Genomic DNA, 23,281 nt, shown 5'->3' on the forward strand with positions numbered 1-23,281 from the left:
TTGCTTCTAGTAACGCTTTTAACAAATCCTTTCTTCCTACGGCAATTGAAGAGTGGAATGGATTGACGGATGCTATTGTCAGCGAACAAGTTGCTTTTAAATTTAAAGATTTATTACTAGCCACCCTTGACCCTTAATCGCTGTTCTTCTTTTTTCGTTGTTTGATTCCTGCCACCTGTAATATTTTGGACTGCGAATTGACTGTTAATAATTCGTTTTACATGCTCTGTGTTCTTTTTGTTATTTGTTCCTACCTGTATGTATTGGTAATTCAAAAACTGTATCTATGAACTGCATTTTCATTGCCATTTGTACTTTGATTGTTCCCCCCCCTTATGTAACGCCACGAGAGAGGCCTTTAAGGGTAAAATAAATGATGATGATGATGATAAGTGGGGTGGTCCTGTGCGGCAGATTTCGGGTGGGTTGTGTCGCCGCGGCAAGGACTTTTACCGTGCCCGAACCGCTAGCACTTCAAGCAGCGGCGCGGGTTCGGTCTGTAACGTCAGTCTGGATATCGAGTAAAACCTGCATTGATCTGTTCAGGGAGTTTGAATCGGTTGATTGTCAAGATGATATGTTTCGTGGGGATTGCCTTGTCGTCTCTTCGGATAGTGATTGGACTCACAGCCATAACACGATGATCTTTAAAGCCTTCAGAAACGTCGGCATGAGTTTCGCTTAGCAGGTCTAGCTCAGAGATAGATAACACCCTAAGAGCTGTTGAGGCTGCGGTGGCGTGTGCCCCTGATGTATACTGCGAGTTTGGGTCTGGAGAGTTGTGGCTGAGAGTGGTGACTTCGACTAAGAATCAACCAGAATGCGTTTTTTAGCGTTTTATGATTTTCCTGAAATGTTATCAAGGAAATTACAGAGGAGGAATATAGATTGAGACGAAAGAGGCTTTATTTGGACCAATGATTCAATCATTAAGAAACAGAGGTAGTTTTCAGGTTTTGCCATAGGAATGGTTAGAAATGGCGGAAATGAACGTTTGGTGCGGTCCATTTCCAGGGGCCGATCATGTTTAGGGGGGGGGGGGGGGGTTAAGATTTATCATATGGCATGCAATAAAAGCAGGAAACGGAAGTTCTTTGTTCTTGGACGTGTCGAGAAATGAAAAATCAAGAAATGAAAAATAATGTCAAGAAATGTCAAGGTATCATGTCAAGAAATCATGTCAAGAAATGAAAAATGCGCATATTATGCATGGCGTTCCAAAAACCGATGAATAAACGAGAAAAGCCCCCAGAAGAACGTTTCAAATACGAATAATAAATGTCGAAAAGGAGCAAACCGTGCAAAGCCCCCATTTCACAAAAATACATATGTCGTCGAAGCAAGGCATTTAATATGTATAATACCGTAAATTGAGATGATTGGTCGATAATGATTTTGAAAATCCAAAAATAAAAAGCAATAAAAACCATATATAAGGAAGACTGGCGGGCAACACTTTGTAACGAACAGAAGGACGTTGCCAATTTTTCAACGTTCAGCCACCGACGTACGGTAACGAATGAACCGCCCAAATGGGCCTATGCGCAACAAATATCTTTGTTTATCACCTACTGAAACAAAGTTTTTCTTCAACGTACAAAAGGCCCGGAGGATATGCTGAACACACTGGTTTCTTTTGGTTGTGTGAAAAACATTTATTTTGGCATTAGGAACCACGAGGAAGAAGTAGTTATGCAGTACAATTATTGTTATAGACGTAGTACTCAGGTTTCTCGGTGCAGTATTGTCTGAACAAACTTTCGCACCGGAAATAGTACCCAGGGTCGGTAGGACCACTGCGGCGTGTTCTGATGCGAACTTCACACATGTCTAAACTTGAAGCTGGAAGTGAAAAGAAAAATATACTTGTAAAGGCCATTTTAACTAAGTAAAGAATATACGTGTTACAAAACTGTGGGGTTAGTAAGTGAAACTGTGGCCAACTTACAAAGATCCATTTATTAAGCGTATTACCGTGTGAGCTTACAACATTTTAGCTGGGTAAGCTTTTGAGGACATGTTTTAAAAACATGCAACAGAGGGATTCGTAGGTATGATAATAATTGGAGCTATAGTTGATTCTCCTAAACAAAAATAGTATTTCATTAAAAACTGTACACTGTGTTCCTCAGTCTGTAAAATACGATAGTTCAATTGCAAGTTTGTCCCATTTATCCCAGTCAAAGTCAATTTTAACTGCAGTATTAACATGTTCAATTCTAGAGAAAGGGACAGCCTATTCATTGGTTCCAGATTTAACATCAAAACAGGCTTTCTAGTGTATGTTACCCCAGGCGTGCACATGCGCTGAGAAGCCTAAATATCGATTTTTTGTAAGGCAGGCTTCACCTACTTCACAGTGAAGCTGTGTCAGTTGCATCTTGCACTCCTTCATCGCTTCAGTGTAGAGCATGCAGCTATCACGTTTACTGCTAGCAACTTTGACGAAGGGAGGATCAAACCGATGGAATCATTTGAAACCGTAAAATGGTTGCAAACGGTGCTAATTTAACTCCATTATGTAGTTAAGAACACTCAAATTCATGAAGGTGTAAATATTGTTCGATGATCCCCGTTAAGTTCATTCCCGCATATGGGCGGGATCTGCGTTTTCTTGTACATTCTAGACACTTACCACCAGGAGGTTTATTTATTGTCGAGGAGGAAGTGTATATAACTGCACATGCTATAGCACGGTCTATGTGTATCAGCTTTACCAGTTCTTCAGTGAATTGATAGATACCTGAAAATATAGAAATGGGGGCGTTAGTGCTACCTGGGAGTGGTGGTTTACTGACAAATATTTTCTCTAAAACCGCAGAACCAAATGCCACATAGACTACTTCGCCTCTTTCGCAGCAGTAATGCATCAGGAATTTCAACACGAAATTTTAAACTTCCGGTTACACTGTCTTTCTGAGAAACCGCTCAACGGAGACAGCAGTTTTCAATTAGGGACTAACCCTTGTCATTTTTATTAGCAGGAATACTAATAAAAATCACACCTAAAGTTTCATTTCGCACTTTGCGCAAAAAAAATAGTGTTTGGGACAAGCATCTCCTGCTTCGCATGTTTATTATGCTTTGAATTCAAACGTAGAGTTCTTATGACGCTTGCTCGAACAACAACAGTGGTTTATTCTGAAATTTCCAAGCCGAATTATTGGAGGTCCGAATATCTCTTGAAATTCAGATGATTACGTTGAGCGGTATTACGCCGCCGCCATGTTAAAATACAGTATCGTACTGTTTCCAGCGGCTGTTGATGCAAACCTTTGCGTGAAATGTCTGTAGAAATTCGCCGCGAACATTTGTGGCATGCCTCAATCTTGAAATTTAGTTACCGACCCTGTGAACACCCTAGCAGCACCCGACGTGCATCTCCGCACGCAACAAATGGACTCTTTTGTAAAAACAATTCTTTTGTTTGCTCAGTTTCACACTTTATTCTCGACGTCCTATTTGCTACAGCATTATTTTAAAAAAATAACGAGATGTTAGTACGCAGCCCCAACCTCGTAAAATGTTTTGGAAATATTGTTACAAAGCTGTTTGACGAAGACGATGCGAGCCATGGCACCTCCTCATTGCCACATGTGATGTAGAAGGCAACGCGATTCATGTACCAGTTGCCGCGACAGCTCCCAGCCAAGCTTGGGCTGCCCACTCCTTCGTCGTCGTGGCTGGTCCGTAATCAGGGCGTTACACGACACTTCGTACTTGCTCTACTGTTGGTTTATTCATCACCAGCATCGCCAGCAAGGAAGAAGGAGCGCCGATTAGTGGTGTTCCGCTCTCGGCCAGGATTCCGAAAAATGCTCCCTCTTCACTGGAGTTCTGTGAAGGCGACTGGGCGCGATGCGAGCAGTCAGCGCCCGAAGGTTTCTTGCCGAATATGTGAACGATTATGACGTGGATTTCTGAAGGCTTAGTCTACATCACCGGAGATAGCCAGTGGGACCCTTTAAATCTGCGGGCCAATGCAGCACATGTCCATCTGTCAGCACGTTAAAGGGGCAATGAAGGCAAAATGCAAGTTTCGTTCATTCGAAATATTGCCTTGTTAGAACACTGATAGCATTTTAAAGGAGTACTGAAACTAAATTTCTCGCTTTCAGTTTTTATGCTGTAACGAATACCTATTGTCTCAGTAATTACGAAAATCGAAGCGAAAACCGTCAGCCGCAAACATAGAATTAATTATAGCACGTTTATTTTACAACCAGTTTCAAATTCGGTCACCGCGCGGGAAAATGGCCGTTGAAAGGTCAGCCTGCAAGTGGGCCAGTCTTACGTCACGGTATCACCCGTGACGTCAGGGACGTTCGCCGCATCGTCTGCTACGATTGCACATGGTCCGCACTCGCCCGCGCAGTCGACATGTCTGAATCGTAAGACTGGGACGAGTCGCTGCCACCCGACAGACAGAACAACTTTATTTGGCCAGGCGATTAGGTCGGCGATGTCTTCGCCGTCGTGCGATTTTAATATCACTGCGGCTCGAACTGGCGGAAACCGTGATAGCAACAGCTTGTCGCCACTCTTATAATCAATCTGATCGCGAAAAAGAAGTTCTATATGCAAGAAAGTAGATGTTAGTGTGTTGAAAAATTGGGCTAGGGGTTGTTATCAGCGCTGAATTTAAAAGCGGCGTTCAGATATTTGCAGCGATGGTAAGCCTACGCTGACCGGTAGCGGAGGTTCGGCGCTCCGACCCAGCACTGCCGGCACCGCGGTGCGGCGAGCGGCCGAAAGATGGCGCCACCTGCGCGCTAGAATCAAAACAGGTCATGGCAGATGTCTTGGTCACCGATCACTGAAACGGAAATTATAGCCAAAATAAAGCTCCATATGCGAAAAAGGGGATAATAGTGTCTTGAAAAGTTGTGTAAGGGATGGTCATTCGCAGTTGTACAGATACCGGCGATGAAATAGTCGCCACGATACTAAGCCTAAAGTTCCCAATACCCAAGCTGACCCGAGCAACGCCGAGCCCGCTGGCTTGGGCGACAGTTCTTGCGGCAGCCGCCGAGCAGGAACTCAGTCCACGTTTAGCGCTGCATGTCGTCGCGTGGAAAATAATGCATCTTGGCGTCGTCGTCGATTTGCTCGGACCGGCTTACACGAGCAGTAATTCGCATTCCGCGAGCCTGCCATAGCAGAACTAGGGCGAGCTCGGCGACGCTTACCGCCGCGTCGCCGCGGTGCGCGTCGACATCGCGCACCGCGCGGTGACGGCACCGCGCAGTTTTCGGCACCAGTGCAAGGGAACACCATGCGCCAGCCACGAACTGAAGAGCCAAGGCGTCGAACACGCAAAGTGCGCAAAGTTTATAAGCATTGCTCACACAGCTACGCCCACGTCTCCTGCCCAGACGAATACCACCGGCAACAGCAGCGCAGGATATCGTTTCGTGTTCCGAAAACGACTATATGACGTCACCCTGAACCGGCCAGACACGCCGGCGGATGTTTCGTCACGCCGAAAGCGATTTCGCTAGTGCTGCCGATTTGTGGAAGCTCGCGGCCGGGACAATGAAAATCGATTTTAGATGTGATTCCGGCCTCTGATCGCTGCAAAAATTTCTGTGAGGCATCTGTACAAACTACTGAAGCCAAGTATATCATTTTTAGGCGTCAAAATTTGGTGTCATTACTCCTTTAAGCGCAAATTTTGCTCATATAAGGTAGATAATGAAGAGAGCAGAGCATAGACACGCGATCCACCAGCCACTATGTCGCACTAAACTCATGACGTACTATAGGCAGTTCATAGCAATTGGCTGATCAGGAAAAGATCCAAAACAAATTAAACAGGGATTATAAGCTTGCGGAACAGCTATTGGCGCTTAAGGTTTGTGAACTTCTGTTTTATAGTAGTACCAACAGATGGGGTGACGAAATTTAATTTACAAACGTAGATGTAAGCATGGAAGCACCAGCGCGTACTGCGCGCACTGTACCGGTCATGGTGCAAAGCCGTTCGGCGCATTAGGCTTGTCTGACCCGACACTGGCCAACTGTCATAAAAGATATCGCCACTTACTTGACCCTCTTTGCCTAGTATACCCAAATATTTCAACAACGATTACTATCAAACCTAAAAAGAAGGCATGTGCAGGGCCGTACAGAGAAAAACCGTGTGCGGTCGGCCGTTCTTGAGCGGTATTGATAGCCAATTAATGAAGACAGACGGCAAACAGCTAAACAAAAATTATGTTTTGATGTTGGCAGCAGCCTTAAGAAACACACTAATATTCGTTTCACATTCCGGCCCTGGATACGCCATTATCGAAGTGGCTAAACACACAATGCAGTGGGAGAATTTAAATTCTGGCTGAAATTGTTTGACACCTCCGTAAATAAAATCCCGCACCCTTCCGTCTAACGACGACGATGGTTGAACGCGAAGCTTTTTCGTGGTGGATTCTGTGGTTAGCCAATCCCACAGTGCGAGCATGCGCTATTCTGGAAGTACGCACCACTTTTCTAGAATACCCTCAGCAGCTATCGGGTGTGCACTCCGTAGGCCTAACTTTTGGGTTTGAGGTGTATATGGCGCGAATCGGTACCTGCTGCTTGGCGTTCACATCGAATATGTCAAAATGGAGGAATCAGATAGACGCCGGCTTTATACCGCGAGGTACTCAGATTCTATTTTAGCCACGAGAAGCGTTTTTACTGCAAAGCGTGTCTCACCGCCCTAGCTTCCATTCCTGTGAAGCCAATTTACTCAGCGCCGCTCCGGGGCTCTGCCTCGCCACCGCAGATCCGTCTTTCACAACGGTTATCACAACGGTTAGTCCCCTCGCCACCACCAGTGCCTCTTTCAAAAGTTGTGCAGTCGGCTCACAGCGACCGTAGCGCCGTTGCCAGATGAATGCGTAGAGTCAACAGCATCCCGAAGAGCCGTAAAAACGCATGAAAGCTTCCGCCACCACCACCGCCGAGAATGTAGCCGCGGCCGTTGCCGCGTCAAATTCCACCGCGCCCATTAGCTGTGGTTCCTTGCCGGTGGAAAGTCATTTGCCCAGTTGGAACGCCGGCGTGGCGCACAATTCTTCTTAAGCATGAAAGCCCTTCCTAGCAACATTGTCGTGCCGGCGGCCCTCGTTGACTAGGTGGTCATAGTTCTTCTGGCGCAAGAATAATAATAGATCTTAGTCTTGCCGCCCATGAAGTCTTTCTCGCTCCCTTCGCCGGTGTATTTCACATCTAATTATGCACCCAACCCGCTAGCGTTTTAGGCGTGCACGGGTGGGGGGTGGAGGAAAGGGGCACGCCCGCACAGCAGGGCTTAACTAACGCTGCTCCTATGATATACCCGTTGTGGGGATGGGAGATTTAAATGTGGTAGTCTCATGGCCTTCCTCTGCAATCGAGTGGTTTGGGTCCGGGTTGGTGTTTTCCAAAGACAGTAAGTTGCCTTCGATTGGGTAGCAAAAGGGACACCCTCCTATGTGTCCGCTAGGATGGCGGTCGAGGCTTTCTAGGTGTTAACTCGCTATGGGACGAACGCATGTCGTTCGCTTGGAGGAAGAAGAGCGGAAACTGCAGAAACGCCAGCCAAATAGAAGCGTGAATGGGTGTGAAAACAACGGAAAGCCACTGCCGCCGCCGTTGCGCCCGCCGTTGCCGCCTCAAGTTCTGGCTGAATTTCTCCGGGATGAACACACCCGCCGCGGTGGCTCAGTGGCTAAGGCGTTGCGCAGCTGAGCACAAGGTCGCGGGTTCGATTCCCGGCCGCGGCGGCCGCTTTTCTGATGGAGGCGAAAAGCAAAAACGCCCGTGTGTACGAGATTTCGGCGCACGATAAAGATCCCCAGGTGGTCAAAATTAATCCGGAGCCCTCCACTACGGCGCGCCTCATCGCCTGCGTTGCGTCGGCGCGTTAAACCCCACAATCAATCAATCAAATCAATCCGGGATGAACAGCAACTGGTGCCCGTGGAACGCCGGCGTGGGCCAATATGACTTGCTAAGCTGAAACGGCTTTCAAAGCGACGTGTTCGGCAGTGTGTTACTTCTAAGCACCTGCTCATCACCCATTGCCGATTTATGCGTGAGCCGGTTGGAAGTGGGGGAAAGGAGGCGGGCACGCGCAGCTCAAGGTTTCATGCCTTTACTGAGGACACGTTCGTTGTGCAGGCGTGAGCTTTAAACGTGGCCCTCAAACAGCCCAATGCGACCAGTGCGTGTTTTGTTTCGAGCACTGCGTGGAGGACGTGCAGCTTCGCAGGTCATCCGTTTCGCAGAGTGGAAGGGCACGGATTTTAAATACGATAGTCTTTCTTAGTGTACTTAAACACAGAAATTTAGAATTTATTAAAACTAAGTAAAGCTATGACCCGCTGTAGTTAGCTACTACACGGGTCGACAGGGCACAGGATATACGGAATGTGCTACAAAGGAAACGAAGTGAACATCACAGAAGTTCACAAAAAACAAGGTCCTCCGCACCAAAAGCTATTAACTTTAATGTCCACGGCAAAAGGTCCAGGCACCAGAGTCACTCGATTCAGCCATCCGGACAAAGTTAAACAGGAGCTGTCCAATAGTCTTATATACCCAAAGCCATATCTACACGTCAAAGTCCGGTGTCAATGTTCATACTTGTCAACACTGTTGAACAAAAATCAGACGATACGCAATAGTAAGGAACAAAATCAATGCCTAAATTATATTTGCAGTGTTCCATTATTAAAAAATCATAGATGCTTGGTTTTTGTGACTGCAAATAAAATACTACATCAGCTGCAGAAAACCACCTCCTGCTGTTCTCAGTCTACTACACCTCCAAGCGGCATCTTAGAAATAAAACGGCAAACGCAACGAAAGGTTTTACTAGATAGGCTCCACGTTCCGCTTGGCACGCTCGTGGAAAGCACAACGTGGTTCTATAAACGTTGTAGTAGGGTGACTCCATTCATACGCGTTCCCGCCATACGGCAGCTCTGGCATCGATGCACTTGACCGTTAGCAGTGGAACGAGGCAAATTTAAATTGACTTGAGCGTACATTTATCCTGTTATCTTGGGAGTAACGGGACGTGAGAGGAACAGCATGAAAAGTGAGCGCGAAAGAGAAAGGATGCATTAACCGTTAACCATTGCCCTTTAATGACTTAGCGTAAGCCCTTCACAAAGGGGGTCGTGTAAATTCCATTTTTTAAATTTGAGGAAGGCTTTCGCCGTAGTTCCCTACTCTTTTCTGTTGAAAAACTACACGTGGTTTGGCCTAAATTAAACGGTTGCTCAATGAATAAAAGCATACCTAAATAGTAGGACACAAATCGGAGTCGTTGCCGGTATACGGTCGCATGGTGCTACTGTCTGTTGATAATAGAGAGGCGGCTGGCATGTGCACGAGGGCACGGGCATAGCTAGCTCCTCGCGCTTTTGGCAGTGGCTCGTGTTCTGCACGAGGAATCGGGTGACCGGCTGTGTGGCTCCTTTTCTCCGTCGCTTTCCGCGGTTTTCTGTTGCCGAAACCCGGGAGATCGATCCACGAGCAGGTTCGACTTGACGCGGTGCAGACGCCAAGGTAAGCTAGGCTCGGGATTCCTTGGGATCTAGCTGATTCAGGAAGCCTCATCCTCGATCGCTGCTAACCGGTCTTACTCGCGCCGGAGCCACCCGGTCACCCGACGTCGCCGCTGTCTGCCATGGAGGAGCTACGCCGCCACCGTGACTTCGTGAGACAAGCCGTCACAAGGGGCGTAGCAGCAATTGAATCGCTGCTACAAGATCCAGACGCACCGACCGAGCCGATCCACTCGTACCTGCGCGCCCCCAACCACAGGTAGGAGGGAAATGAAGGCTCTTGACCAGCTCGCCCAGGAGACCATTGATTTAGACGAGTTACAACCAGACTTCTTCAGAAGCCACGAGTTCGACGAAAAGGTAATCTTGAACCGCACGCAGGTGTTCTCCGCCATACTCTCCGCGGTTCCTTCCGTAGTTGCTGCCGGGAGTACCATAGGGCCATGCGCTGATTTCGCCGTCACTAGGCACGGCAATATCGGCGCGCTTTCCGGTGACAGAAATATAACCATGGAGGCCGACGAGGTTAGGAACGTGCACACTGTGCCTGAGCCGCGCGTCTGCGTTCTACACGTCTACGCCCCTGGTGAGGATTCTGATCCCCCGGAACAAGTGGCGTTGCTCGTTCCAGATTCCCACGATGGACAACTTGGTGTACCAGCAGCCTCCCAAGCGATGAGGGCGATGTCCTTGCGGACGGCCAGGGCATCATACTGTCCAGAGACCCGGTGACTACGACGTGCAGGGATGCGGTCGTCCCAGACCCACCCAATTTGATTTTCTTCGACGGTTCGAACGCCGCTACCGCTCGTGGACATTTTCTGCTAAAACACCGCATGGGTAACCGGCGCGAGGGGCCGCTGTTGCCAATTGAAATACGGTCGGCATGTTTCGCCCGGCGCGGGAATTCCCCCTGGCACCTCCGCTTGCGTATACGCATGCTGGTATCTCCACTTCTAATCGGCGCACCGGCGTCACGATTTCCATCACGCGAACTATCAGATGAACCTGGTTGCGGAGGGTTCGTGAAAGGAAACCCGGCAGCTTGAATGCCTGTGCTCGACGGGCCCCCAAAGGGGTCCTGGAAGCCTTCTTATCTGCTGCTGCGATCGTCATCACGGGGGCACTGTGCCGCAGCTCACCCTCCTCATCCGCGTTTCAATTCACTAAGAGTGACCACAGGTGACCAGCTAGCGCCCATGGTAACCTGCGCTGGCTACGCAGATGCATGCAAGGGGCACGTGACAGTGCTTGTTAGCAGAAGACTGTGCGACAAGCAGGGAGGATTTCCGTATTATCGCGGTGGCTAAGGCAGGCCACGAGGTGACCAGGGCGGCAATCGACGCACCGAGCATCATCATCGTGCCAGTTACGACCAGGATGCACTGCCTTCTGACCCACGCAACTACGCCATCACCTGGAACAACATCTTTAATGAGTATGGTGAAGAGGACACCATAGCCGAGAAGGAAGCTTGACGCACAAGTTGAACATGATGACAGCACGTGGCGTGCTACTACGGTGCTTGGTGCCGTGGATGGCTAGGCAGCGGTACATCCTCCGCGGCTGGCTGGAGTACATCGACCTGCTACTGACGAGCAAGCTGAACTGCTTCGTGGTTACCCTCACATTTCTGCTGCCCCGGGCAATGTGCGACTGCCATCATTTTAAAGGATGCATTCTGACGAAAGTTGTGTCCCGCTTCCTGAACCTGGACACCCTGAACTGTTTAGGCGAACTCGGGGTGCGGAACCAGATGTTCATATGTCTTCGAGCTCTACAAGTACTTTTCTTCCTTCGACTGCCGCAAAGTCGTCGCCGTGCTTCTCCTTAACGTCGCAGTGCTGCTCACAACCACCAGTTTTCACACTCGACATTAGCGCATTTTCTCTGATCGGCTGACGCTTACTAGTTGCTTCCCCATTCTGAAAATTTGTACCTCGGCGGCGGGGGAGTGTGTAAAGGATAATGATAATAAAGATGCCACTTCGCGGGCAGGTGGGCACGGACCTAGCTCGTTCCTCGCGGTCGGGGCAGTGGCGTATGTTCAGCCCCAGGAATCGGGCAACTGGCTTTGTGGCTATTGTCTATGTCGCTTTCCGCGACAGTGACATCGGGGGTGCCCCGAGGTTGAATTTTGTGTCTTCTATTGCTTTTTTTGCACAAGGATCGTTCTCCCATTGGCATCTATCATCTTGCACCCGATTGGTAGCGAATGACTGTGCTTTGTCTCGTGTTATAAGACGTGATGATTATAATGTACTACAGGTGGAGTTAGACAAGGTTGCAGAGTGGTGTGAAAAAGGGGGCATGGCTTTAAATCTTGATGAAACTGTGCAGATTTGCTTAGCTAGACAAAGGTCACCACATGCCGGGGGTCATTTGTCCCGATGCCGGGACATCCAGATGCCTGGACATTTGTCCCGGTAACGCACATCATTACCAGGACAAATCTTGCATCCGTGTGCAAATATAGATGCCTTGCTGTGTACGTGACCCATCAACTATGCTGGCACCTTCATGTTGACTATTTAATTGCTATGGCGTCGGCAGTCTTTGGTGTGTTGCGTAGAAATAAGTGTTTTCTTTTGAAAACCAAGAATTTACTTTATAAGACTAACTTGAGGCCGATACTGGAATATGCTTGTATCATCTGAGACCACTTGGCTGTGACTAACATAAGGAAACTAGAAAGAATACAAAACTTCCCAGCTCGTTTCGTTGCTCAAAATTATACTCGGCATTTTATTGCACCCCAAAGAAAAATTTAGGCTGGAATACACTTCAAAATCGCATAAAGACATTCGCATTAGAATGTTTGCCCAATATATTATTAAAAACCGTCCTCAACCGTGAGCTACATCAATGCACCAGAGTACCATTTTGCCAGCCACGATAACCCATTTAAGATTAAAGAGTATAGATATAGAACGGAACTTTTCAAGATGTCACTTTTTTGTAAGGCGGTCAGTGAATGATCCAGGCTGCCTCGTGGTGCCGTATCGCTATCGATGCTTTTGCTTCAGACGTGTGATTGCATTGACATTATCTTCCATTACTTTGCTACATGCTTCACCAGAACATTTTTGTTCCGCTTCGCGCATATGTGATTATGCTTTGCTTATCTTTTTATTGTTGTTGTTGCTGTCGCGTATATAATAACTGTTATTGCTCTTAGTTGGCGACAATTCACGAGTTCTGTATTAACTGCTTTCATTCGATCTCCCCCCCCCCCTGCTATGCCAAACTCGCGCTGTCGGTACTGTCAGGACTAAATGCTAAATAAATAAGACAGGCGTGTTCTTCAGGTAGGATAGCAAAGAGTCCATGATTCTTTCAGACTTTTTTATGGTGCTGTTAAAAGCCCAAAAAGAATGCTAGAAAACGTTTACTGGTGACCAGTGGTTATAAATGCAGTGTCCTCGGGGTCTACCTGTCCCACTACAATTTGAAAGAAAGGTAATACACACATCACAGACAAAGTCAACGGAAACAAATTTTCGCGTCGGGCGTACTACGGTACCCTTATTCACAATGGAGGCGATCATTGGAAAGCGCCGATGTATGCAGCATTCGCAGTCTTGTCAGAAATTTGGCGTAGCTGGGATGCATTCCCCCGTCATTAGTGTTGATTGTGTGCGGCCCTGTCTGCATAATCAAGGACTCCAGTTGAAAACGTGCCGTTATGTCGTGCTCCGTCGAGACAATCTTGTCATCATCCCAGGTTATCTCGTACTCGGTTTTCTTTGCATGTTGGCGATGGTACTGGAGGCCGCATTCTTTTTCAAATGGCGTACTGTTGTTGCTTCATGCATTCTCAAAACAAATTAGCAACCCTTCGTAAGAAAAGTCGAGAGAAGCGCGAAACCACAAAGTACGCCCAACCTTCGCTGAAAGTGCGTGCAATTGATCGCTAAATCTTCACAGACCTAAATTGTAAACAAAGAACGAACCCAAGCGACGATTTTTCTCGCCCTCAGTAAACGTATCTACGAACGATCTAAAGGTATATTGATGAGAGGGTTAATGAGGTAAAAGTATGCTATTGTACTCCTTCATAATCGATGCGGGAATTTCCTTATCGACAATGCTCTCTGTTTCACGATGTTCAACTAACCGTTTTGAAACAACAAACTCCGTTTGCAGGCACGCGCGGTCGGTCCATAGACCTTATCAGAGGTTTTGGGTCTGTTTCGCCAAAGAGTTTCCCTATAGACCCACCGGTGTATGGATGAATGCAGGAGTTTTTGACGGAATGCGGTCGGTTCCACTAAGAAATCTTTCATTTTAAACATTACCGTATTTGTCTTCGTGTACTGCTAAGCAGTCTGCGCAAAAGATCCTATAAAGAACACCAGAAAATGTGCAACTCCGAAGCCTGTCTTTGCCAGTAACCAGCTGGCCGCACAAGTTGCTTCAGCGCGCGTACGCAAGACGCACGTTGCTTTGCGGTGCACACGTGCTGTGGCGTCACTGGTTCCACGCATTTATGGGACCATGATTGGTTTTGTCTTCTCTGTACTCTTGCTGGTTGCAGTTCCTTACGCCGGAGGTTGCTCGGGATACATTCTTGCCTGGGCATTTCTTACAAGTGAACGTGCGCAGACGCACATCCCGAGGTCCTTTTCAATGGTAAGCAATTATTTCGTGAGCACAGCTTCATCGGAGCTCGTTCGTTTGGCACGATTTAATACCTCAATGCGACGGAATGCTTGTGACTCGGGGGATGCGACGACTTGAAGTCCAAATAGCGCCCAGAATGCGTAGGTTTTAGGTAAGCACCAAACGTCAGCAATCCTGCCCCCGAGTAATAATTACGTCTAAAAATGGAAGTAAACCGTCGCCCTACCTTTCATCAATGAAATGATCGACGGTTCCACGACGTTGAGGTGCTCCAGGAATCGATGGACGACGTGCCTCCAGGTTCAGGACGCCGAAACAGTCGTCCACAAACCTGAGGAATAGTTTCGGGCGCGGTTGCAAACTGTAGAAGGCGTTGAACTCAATCGCTTCCATGGTGAAGTTTACGGTCTTTACGGATATCAAGACCCCCATCACTGTCCTAAAAGTCTGGTGGTAGTAGTCGCCGTTGTAAATGAAGTAAGTGTTGCCCATGCAGATCCGAGGCAGCTGTGAAAGCTTCCCCAAGTCAATGGAAGTCCCTTTTCGTGGGATGAGTATTCGTTTAGACGTTACCTGCATGTGTCGCAGCAAGGTAGACTGGATGGCTTGTGAAAAGGGACCATACGTTGAAGTACACTGGGATATCGGTGTCTTACAATGCGACAACCTTTACTCTCGTAATAAAATCTGATATGTTCTTGACACACCTTTCCGTTTCCCCGACCAGTGACGTTGAAGTTTTTCGCAGGTACTGCGACAGAGCATGCAGAGGAGACTTTGTAAAGTCAACCATGGGGCTGAGTGGCACATCAGGTTTGTGTACTTGCAACCCGTATTATGCTGGGCAGACCGGTTTGCGCAAAGCAGGATATTGCCACGAACCATGCATTTGATCTGTTTATTTGCGCTTTTGCTTTTACCCCCCGGCTGGGCCGGGCTGTGTTATCTGTGTCCCGAGTGAAGCGCATGTTTCTTCTTTCTTCCTTAAGCCGCACGGATTATCTCAATTGATAGGGAGAACGTTTCGCCCTATCGCCGCTAGTCAAGGAGTAGTCTTCTTTTATCTACAGTGTTTTTGATGTAATTTGAAGGTTTGAGAAACACCCGGGCCGAAAGGTAAATGCCCGTAGAACAGGCGCCGTGGCATTCTATTCGCCAACACTATTCACCGACACTCGCCTGCGCACGTCCCTTAGTTGACTGCTGCTTCGCCACCTGTTTATTTTTTCAGTTGTTAGGGTCGCACAAGTTCGCTCAAATAAACTTGTTTTTCCTTGAAGCCAAGTGCGTCATCTTTGGCTTCGTGAGAATATGGTACAGGTTCTAGTACGATGATGGCAATTTTGTAAAAAAGTTTGCGAGCAATTTTTGCAGTTGTGTTTGCTCTCTGGATGTCGGGTGTTTCGCAAGCCGGTTGTACGTTCCCTCTTCGTTCAATATGCTCGCTGTTTTTGCGTGGTATGTTGATCAGTTAAGGATGACCGTCACGCTGCCTTCCTCGGCAGTCAGGACAGTGATGTCGTCGTTGGCGTGAAGGCTACGGATACTGTTGCGCTTAGCTTCTGAGGAGGGGTTGCGAAATGTTCTTTGTTTAACGTGAGACAGAACGGCTTTGGCTTTCGTCCTAGCCTCATCTTGAACGTCGTGGTCCTTCGAAAGCACAGCTTCGTCTTGAGCGCACGCAAACTTCTTTAGGCCCGATAAATGAAATTTCGTGCTGTTCAAGTATACACCAGAATTTAACGCTAAGTAACATCGGTTTTACCTTTCATGAAACTGTTTTTCAGTAACATTGCAAGGTCACCGGATCAGTTTTATTTATTGCATAAAATTGGTTATATTTGGGCATCATTAGTAATGGTATTACAAATAGAGAACCTCTAAACTCAATCAGCTATTGACCATAAGTATTATGACACACGGGTAAGTTAAAATGGTTATCCCCTGCACGTCTGCTGTCCTTTTTAAGGAGTATAAAACATTGTGGGGTAACATCTCATAAAGTTTGTCTTTCAGGAATTGGGTATGCTTGAGCTACTTTACACGTGCATATGTATTTATATTGGGGAACACCGGCTGCCTGGGAAAGTGGTTTGCTAGCGCCTGTATTCGTCTTATCTGCAATAATCCTTACAACGCTCTTTTTCAACGGTACTGCAGCTTAAACATGCGCAGAGTATATGTTTCCAGAAGGCTCAATGAGATAACTGAACTGATTAAGGACAAAAGCAAGACAGAGCACACAGACAATGAAAAAACGAAAGCATTGACTCGCCGTCAACATATATTGCTACCGTGGGCAATTTTTTGAGCCAAATTTGTTTTTTTAACGCGTGGCACATTTCCCGGTAGTAGTATCTTGAGCGCATGTAGAGGGTCTTTTCAATTATGGTGACCTTTGAGAGGCCACCATAATCAACATATGCAATATATAATCAATTTATACAACACGTATTTCTTGTTTGCAAAGAAAATTGGCAACTTTTTTTAAACCACTCATTGTTGCCAGGTGTGTAGACAAATGGTGACCGTGCCCTCGCCTACAGAGGAGAACCTGGGATAAGGGCGCCACCAGACAGAACCGTGAAATTTCTGGCATTGAGCAAGCACAAGGCATAAAGCAGGAGGATATGGGCTGCCCGGTACATGACGGAACACTCGCTGAACCGTGGCTCTCCTAGACAGTGGCGCGAGATTTCCCTCTAGTATATAGTTGTATTCAACTCTATGCCTACGCACTCTCGCAATCTGCGCCGCATCTGTTCATAAATCGCGCTGGCAGGCAGTTTTACCACATCAGGCCACCGCTCTTGTGCTTCGTTTAACTTTTCTAGCATGTACATGATAGAAAAATGCCACTTTACCTTGTTCATACACCTTCATGTAATACGTAGCCGTTGAGGGGATTTCTCCAATCAGGTTTTTTTCATACCTGCAAGAAGTAAACGCTCATTATTAAAAGGTGTTTATTGCACGTAAGCCTGCTTTGTCATCCAAGTGCCACGGCATGCCCATTATTCCTCCTTTGGATCACGTAATCACTGTTTCGTAAAGTAAACACACGTGAAGCGTTGGTATAAATGCCTGATCTATCTCAAGATCAGTGTGTGGTTCCTCTATCTATTAAGCCAGTAACTTTACGCGTAGTAAAGTGCTCGTCAGGCTTGTCTAGGGCAAGGGAGCGTGCGGCTTTTCAGCATGCTGGCTACATCTGCTGATAGCTGCTGGCTTAGAGACAGCTTGCCATTGCGCGTGCGTTGATCTCGAACAGGCTGTGGCCTGACGTTGTTCAGCAAGGGCCTCTAAAATTTGCAGAGACCACCACCCTGCAACGGGCGCTTCTTTTCTGCTTGCCATGTGTAAGCAGTGACACCGGAGATCAGCGCGTAATTTGGGGCGGTGCATTATAACCGCAGGAAGTTACGTAATCGCAGAATATATTCGACCAAAAGCTTTACAGTCATTTTTTGTTGCGTGCTGTTAGTTTGGTAGGCGTGAGATTCAGAAGATTGTCGCTCGTCGTTTTACGCGATTACTTAACTGCCTGCGGCGGCATTAAACCCCGTCAAACGACGCCTTTATCTCGCCTGACATCCCTCACGGTGGCACTGGAAAAGACCAGCGCCCCTAATGGCTGCTGGAGTCTGCAAATTAGAGTGGCCTATACGAAACAATGACCAGCCCGAACCTGCCCGAGATCCGCGCATGCGCAATGGCAACTATCTCTAAACTACCAGCTATGAGCTGATGTCGCCAGAACTTCCGGACCCGCGTGCTCGCTTGCCCTAGGGAATCCTGACGCACACTGTACTCATCATGACATTTTAAGAAAAACAGTGCAGTCTATGAACTGAAAGCAGCGACTTCAGTTCACGCCACCGGACCATTGTAACCGATCTGGACGCATACAAAGCCTGATATGTTCATTGACCCTTTCCGCGTTTGCAAGCATCCTGAAGTCACCGAACGCACATTCAAAGCTCCCGGAACCCGGAAACCTGTCGTGGAGCACTTGGACCCAGTTTTCGGCTAAAAGTAGTCTTGGGGCCGGTGCAACTCAGCGGCCCTTGAACCGGACGATTCAAGATCTATGCCACTAGGAGGTCCAGCTTCTTTAGACCCACCAGCGTGGATGTGAACTCCATGCATGGAATCAAGTGAAAGTGGAGCTGGCGCGGATCGGAAGGGTTCAAGAAAGAGGACTAGTCAGCTCTTCTCGGTTCACCGACCCATCCCAACAACCTTATCAAACCACCCCCTTTCTCCCTGTCGAACAGACCCATGCTGCGTCCGCCTATACTTGGGTAGGCCCGGACGATTTACATGATAATATTAACAGCGCAATTTTGCCGACTGACAAAGCCAGGCTACTTTTTTTGACAGACGTTAAAGACACTACGTTCACTTCCGCAAGCGGGGGGATCCGCAGCGCCTTACGCTTTGTACTTTTTGCGGGGTGGCAGCTGTCAACGCCCTCTAATTCTTTCCATTCTTTCGTAAAAATTATTTCCCTGCTATATCTAAGCACCACCAGCCTGGCGGCTTGCACTTTACTATTTTCTTTTGTTGTTCTAGAAAGAGTATGAGGCGTTGTATGGGCTGAGTATCTCACACAAATATGGATCGTTACGTGTTTTCCTTGGATAGATCAGTTTCCCAAGCATGGGTCGCGTTACATGGAGGCATTTTCATATTTTTCGCGCTACGAATAAATAAAAAAGTCATTCCCACGCGCAGGTTTTAATCGACGCAATACAATTATTTCTTGCGCTGCTGAGCACGAGGTGGCGGGTTCGATTCCCGACCGCGGCGGCCGCTTTTCTGATGGAGGCGAAAAGCAAAAACACCCGTGTGTTCGAGATTTCGCCGCACGATAAAGATCCCCAGGTGGTCAAAATTAATCCGGAGCCCTCCACTACGGCGTGCCTCATCGCCTCCGTTGCGTTGGCGCGTTGAACCCTACAATCAATCAATCAATTAACAAATATTTCTTAGTGGTCCCCCTAGGTTTAAATCAGTTCTCGTGTGTCATTGTTGGGATTTTTGTTGGGCTTGGCGTAGTTGCTGTTTTTTCAGACCGGTGAACAGCGGCGAATGTCTCTTTAAATACAAAACGGGACAGCAGCTCAATCTCAGCGGCGAAGACGCCACCACCTCCAAGCATGATAACATGATACCAGCATAAGGAGAACATATTAGCAGCATAAATTATACCTTTATCAGCCTTCTGACCACCAGTCGGTTCCCGGCCCTACGGGCCCGATGTGCGGCGGCGAGCGTTCCAGTAAAACCTCGTTACAAGAGACACTCAAGAAACATGCATCTTGTAACCAAGGTCTCTTGTATGCAATGCTGCTAACATGGTTAATATGAAAATCATCCAAACCATCTGCAATCAAACGTAGCTATAACCAAGTGTTTCTGGTAACAGTGTCTGTTGTAACCAGGTTTTACTGCGTGTCGTATATGATGAAATCCAGCGACACACTCGGCAAGGAAGCAGCAGAAGCCGCAGAAGCAACCAACGTATCGGCCATGGGGTTCAATGCTGTGTATTTTAACAGGAAAATGTTTTATTCCGGGGTACAACAAAACCTCAGCAACGTCATATCCGTTACGAAAATGGCATCGCCAGAAAAAGTCCCAGTGACACGACGGTGCTAGGTTTCGAGCAAACGATCACTCTGGTTTCAACCGCAGGTGTGAGAAGCTCTGCTATGACTCACGCCTGTTCAGCTTTACGGAAGCGCCTAATATCCTTTCCTATACGCCTTGAGATTCATGATCGCTGCGCCGCCTGCTGCCGATTCTCCGTGGCGCTTACGGGAGGAACGCTGCGTGGCTGATAGGGGCTCATGCAGTTTTTTAATTCTGTTTCACTTGTTTATACCTTTCCGCGCCCTAACCAACTTGTTATGGTGATGCCTGTAAGCAAATACTAGTACGTTTAGGGCACTACAAAAAGCTGCTGCGTCATGGTAGAGGTTTCGAACGGCAACAAGAGCTATCCGTGGACGCGGTTCTTCGCACTTCTAGGCTGCTCTTACGGGCGTTGGGGACGGCAGCAGCATGTCACCACTGTCAACCCTGAATATGTCAGGCACAAATGAATTTTATCGCTCCCCGTTTAGACATGATACTGGCACAGTGAAAGGTTGCTTTCGTCTTCCAGCGGGCACAACGAATGGGGCTTTTTTCGAATATATTCGTCGTAGACAAACATGTTTCTCGGATGTGATTACTCAATACCTGCCAATAACGCGTGCCGTTTATGGGTATATAAGCCACGCGAAAAATTTAAGTATATTTTAAGGCTGTGGTTCGTTCATTATGGTATCACTCACGCTTTATAGCAGGGACCAAGGAGAGCTCATGCAACTACAGAAAAATAAATGGTCTGCAAAGTCCAGAAGAAAAAGAACAGCTCGTACGAGAATGAAAAAAAATACCTAGGTCAGCTTCGGAAATGCTAAAGGCGTTGGTCGAAACTTAAGCATGGTATAGTACTGACCAGACGAACTAGATGCGAAATGCACTGATATTACGCAAGGCATTTGGTGGCGGGGTCGTCGAGGAGGGGGACGCTTAACTATAATTTTTACAAATGCGGAGGGAAATCAAGGAATGAACGTTTTACTAATCCCACACACAATCTGCGCGTTCACTTTACGTCTGTTTTTCGACTTCAACGAACACCTGATCACTTGGCGGACGCACTTGCTGAAGAATACAGTAATTTAGTCAGTAACTAAGCTCACAGGCGATAAAAGGGAGAGTGTTGTATCTGATGAGGCCCTCTAATTGCAGTTTGTGCTAGATGCTGTAGGCTGCCTGTGTCATATGACGATGTCTCCAAGAAGCGTTTACTTGCGGACTTGATTACTCTATAAGCCCGTCTCCGCGCTGCTCGCGGAAGATTTATGTACCAGATGATCGACTACGAGCGCTGACCCTGCGACAGGATAAATTTTCGGTCGAGGCGTGATTCCCGACTATAGTTTTGCATTATCCCTCGTACTTATTTCATTGAATGTTCGTGACATTTATGCTGCATTGGCTTGTCCAAGGTAGTGGTCAGTCGGACGTAGGTATAAGTGGGCTGCTAAAGTATGTAAGCGCGCAAAACCGATTTCCATCGTAGTTTATAGCCGTAGCTATATCCATCTGAGGAAACTCTGCTTACGGAGGCACTGTTAGTAAATTTCAGGGCAGTGCAATTACAGTCAGCTCCACGCAAATGCCGGTTTCGCAGACGCCGCCTGTGACACACGCCTGGCGCTTATACGGACCGAGTTTACCGCAGGGAGATCGCGTCAGAAACATTTACACTCTCGTAAATACCACATTTGCGAGCCCAGTGAGCGCTTCATATAAATATGTATTTCGAACGCATACACATGGTAAATTTCAGTCGCGAACGTGTCGTAAAAGCACCGGCAACCATAGCGAGCGGGCCGGAGTCTCCCGCGTGTACTTCCGAAATGCGCGGCTAGATGGATTTCAGTGCCGCCGCTACAGGCAGTGCTTGAGGCGTATGAGAATCTCTATTCAGATGGTGCTGTCGTCTCAGAGAGGCGAAGCGAAGTAGTGCGTTGTGACGCTAATCAGTGCCCATAGTTGGCGCTACGGCTGCAGGCCGCTTTGGATGCTCCGATTCACGCGCGTTTGCCGTACGGCCGCGCTGGCATCGAGGCTCCCTAGGACCGCTAACTCTGCCTCTCGCGTTCCACAGGCTGAGCTCTTCGCAACTCAACCGTTTGCCGTACACGCTACGTAGCACGACCGAACTGGTCGTACCTTTGCGGAAGTGACCCGCCAGCCGGATGTCGGTCTCCAAGCACACCCACAAGACAGCTTCCGAACCACAAATCACGCTCCTTTCTTTGCAGTGGACCTTTCGCTCCAGCAAACGATTAGCTGACAGCCTTCGGTTTGGTTCGCACAAGTTTCGAGCGCCTGTCGGGTGTACGCAATGCTCCGGCGCGTGTAATCCAGTGTCTAATGTTGATGCGTGTAACAGTGTCATACTGATGAAATATAAAGAGAAATGTGCAAGTTCGCATCAATGCACCATAAACATTCAACTGCTCCTGCAAAGGCTCATTTCACTTTCGTGTTGTACCTATTCCAATAACAGAGGGATCAACCAGAATTTTTTGGGCAGTTATTTTTCCAATACTCCCGATACTCACTGCTAGTAGGTATAGCGCCCATAATACACCTTCAAAAATTATAATGCGTGTCTCTCCATTTGTTTATACCAGCGTTGTTCTTGAAGCCATCCTCATCAAGGTTTCGTCTTTACCGAATCCTGCATGCCAACGTCATGCATATGCAATTTTTTGAGTGATTATTTCAGCATGATTCTAAAAGGACTTATTTTAAGATATATTTAGGCATGCACCCGAATTACATTTAAGTCAGGAGGGGTATTTGAATAATAAAAAAAAACTTGCAATCTCTTAATGGGGTGGTCTAACCAGCTTATCGACGTCGTTTATGTCTTTTATCAACGTCTTGTGCTGAGAGAAAACTGGCAAAAAGGAAAATTTTCGGGTACCTAAAGTTTTTTTATGTGTAAAACTTGAGCAGTGAAGCTCACCAGTGTTCCCAGTATTATGAGCCATTTCAGAAAATTTAACGTGGCAGAACAAATGCAGGCGGCTAAGAAAATAAAAATTACCAAGAATTACTGCGACGCACAGGCAGGACTCCGTTGTACTTGAAAGCGGAAACCAAAGCGCTGTTCCGTAAAATATTGACAATTGTATGCCATAACTGCGGTTTGGGGTACAATGTTCTCAAATTTCTTTATCTGCAGTCATTGTTTTCAATGCCGTGAATAATTTGTTATTTGTGATGAGGAATTTGCTGTTGTATTAGAAGCTAAAGCAAGCAAACCTGCGTAGTTTCAATTCCTTAGAAACTGATTTCTTCCTAGAGAATACAGCAACTCACAGAGGAAACGGCAAACAAACTGTCCTACGGATGATTCACTTTATTGTTCGTATATGTGCGGTGGCCTGTATTTGCAAAGAGAACAAGCGTAAAAGATAACCCCAAATATTGGGTATGTTAAGACCATGATGTAAAATAACTTGTACCACTGCCCAATA

The 23,281-nt window shown here is 47.3% G+C and overlaps 1 long non-coding RNA gene across 1 annotated transcript in view; it reads right to left on the reverse strand.

The window, feature by feature from the left end:
• Positions 1–1,644: 1,644 nt before the first annotated feature.
• LOC144154835 (uncharacterized) overlaps positions 1,645–23,281 on the reverse strand; it is a 56,456-nt gene continuing 34,819 nt past the window's right edge. Inside the window, exons 3-5 of the long non-coding RNA XR_013319462.1 lie at positions 17,030–17,097; positions 2,636–2,743; positions 1,645–1,842 (exon numbers count right to left, since the gene is read on the reverse strand). This is a non-coding gene — a long non-coding RNA (uncharacterized LOC144154835). The remainder of the gene's footprint in view (positions 1,843–2,635; positions 2,744–17,029; positions 17,098–23,281) is intronic.

The sequence above is a fragment of the Haemaphysalis longicornis genome, unplaced genomic scaffold (assembly GCF_048455015.1).
Source record: "Haemaphysalis longicornis isolate Haplotype H1 unplaced genomic scaffold, Haemaphysalis longicornis Haplotype H1 scaffold_99, whole genome shotgun sequence".
Lineage (NCBI taxonomy): Eukaryota > Metazoa > Arthropoda > Arachnida > Ixodida > Ixodidae > Haemaphysalis > Haemaphysalis longicornis.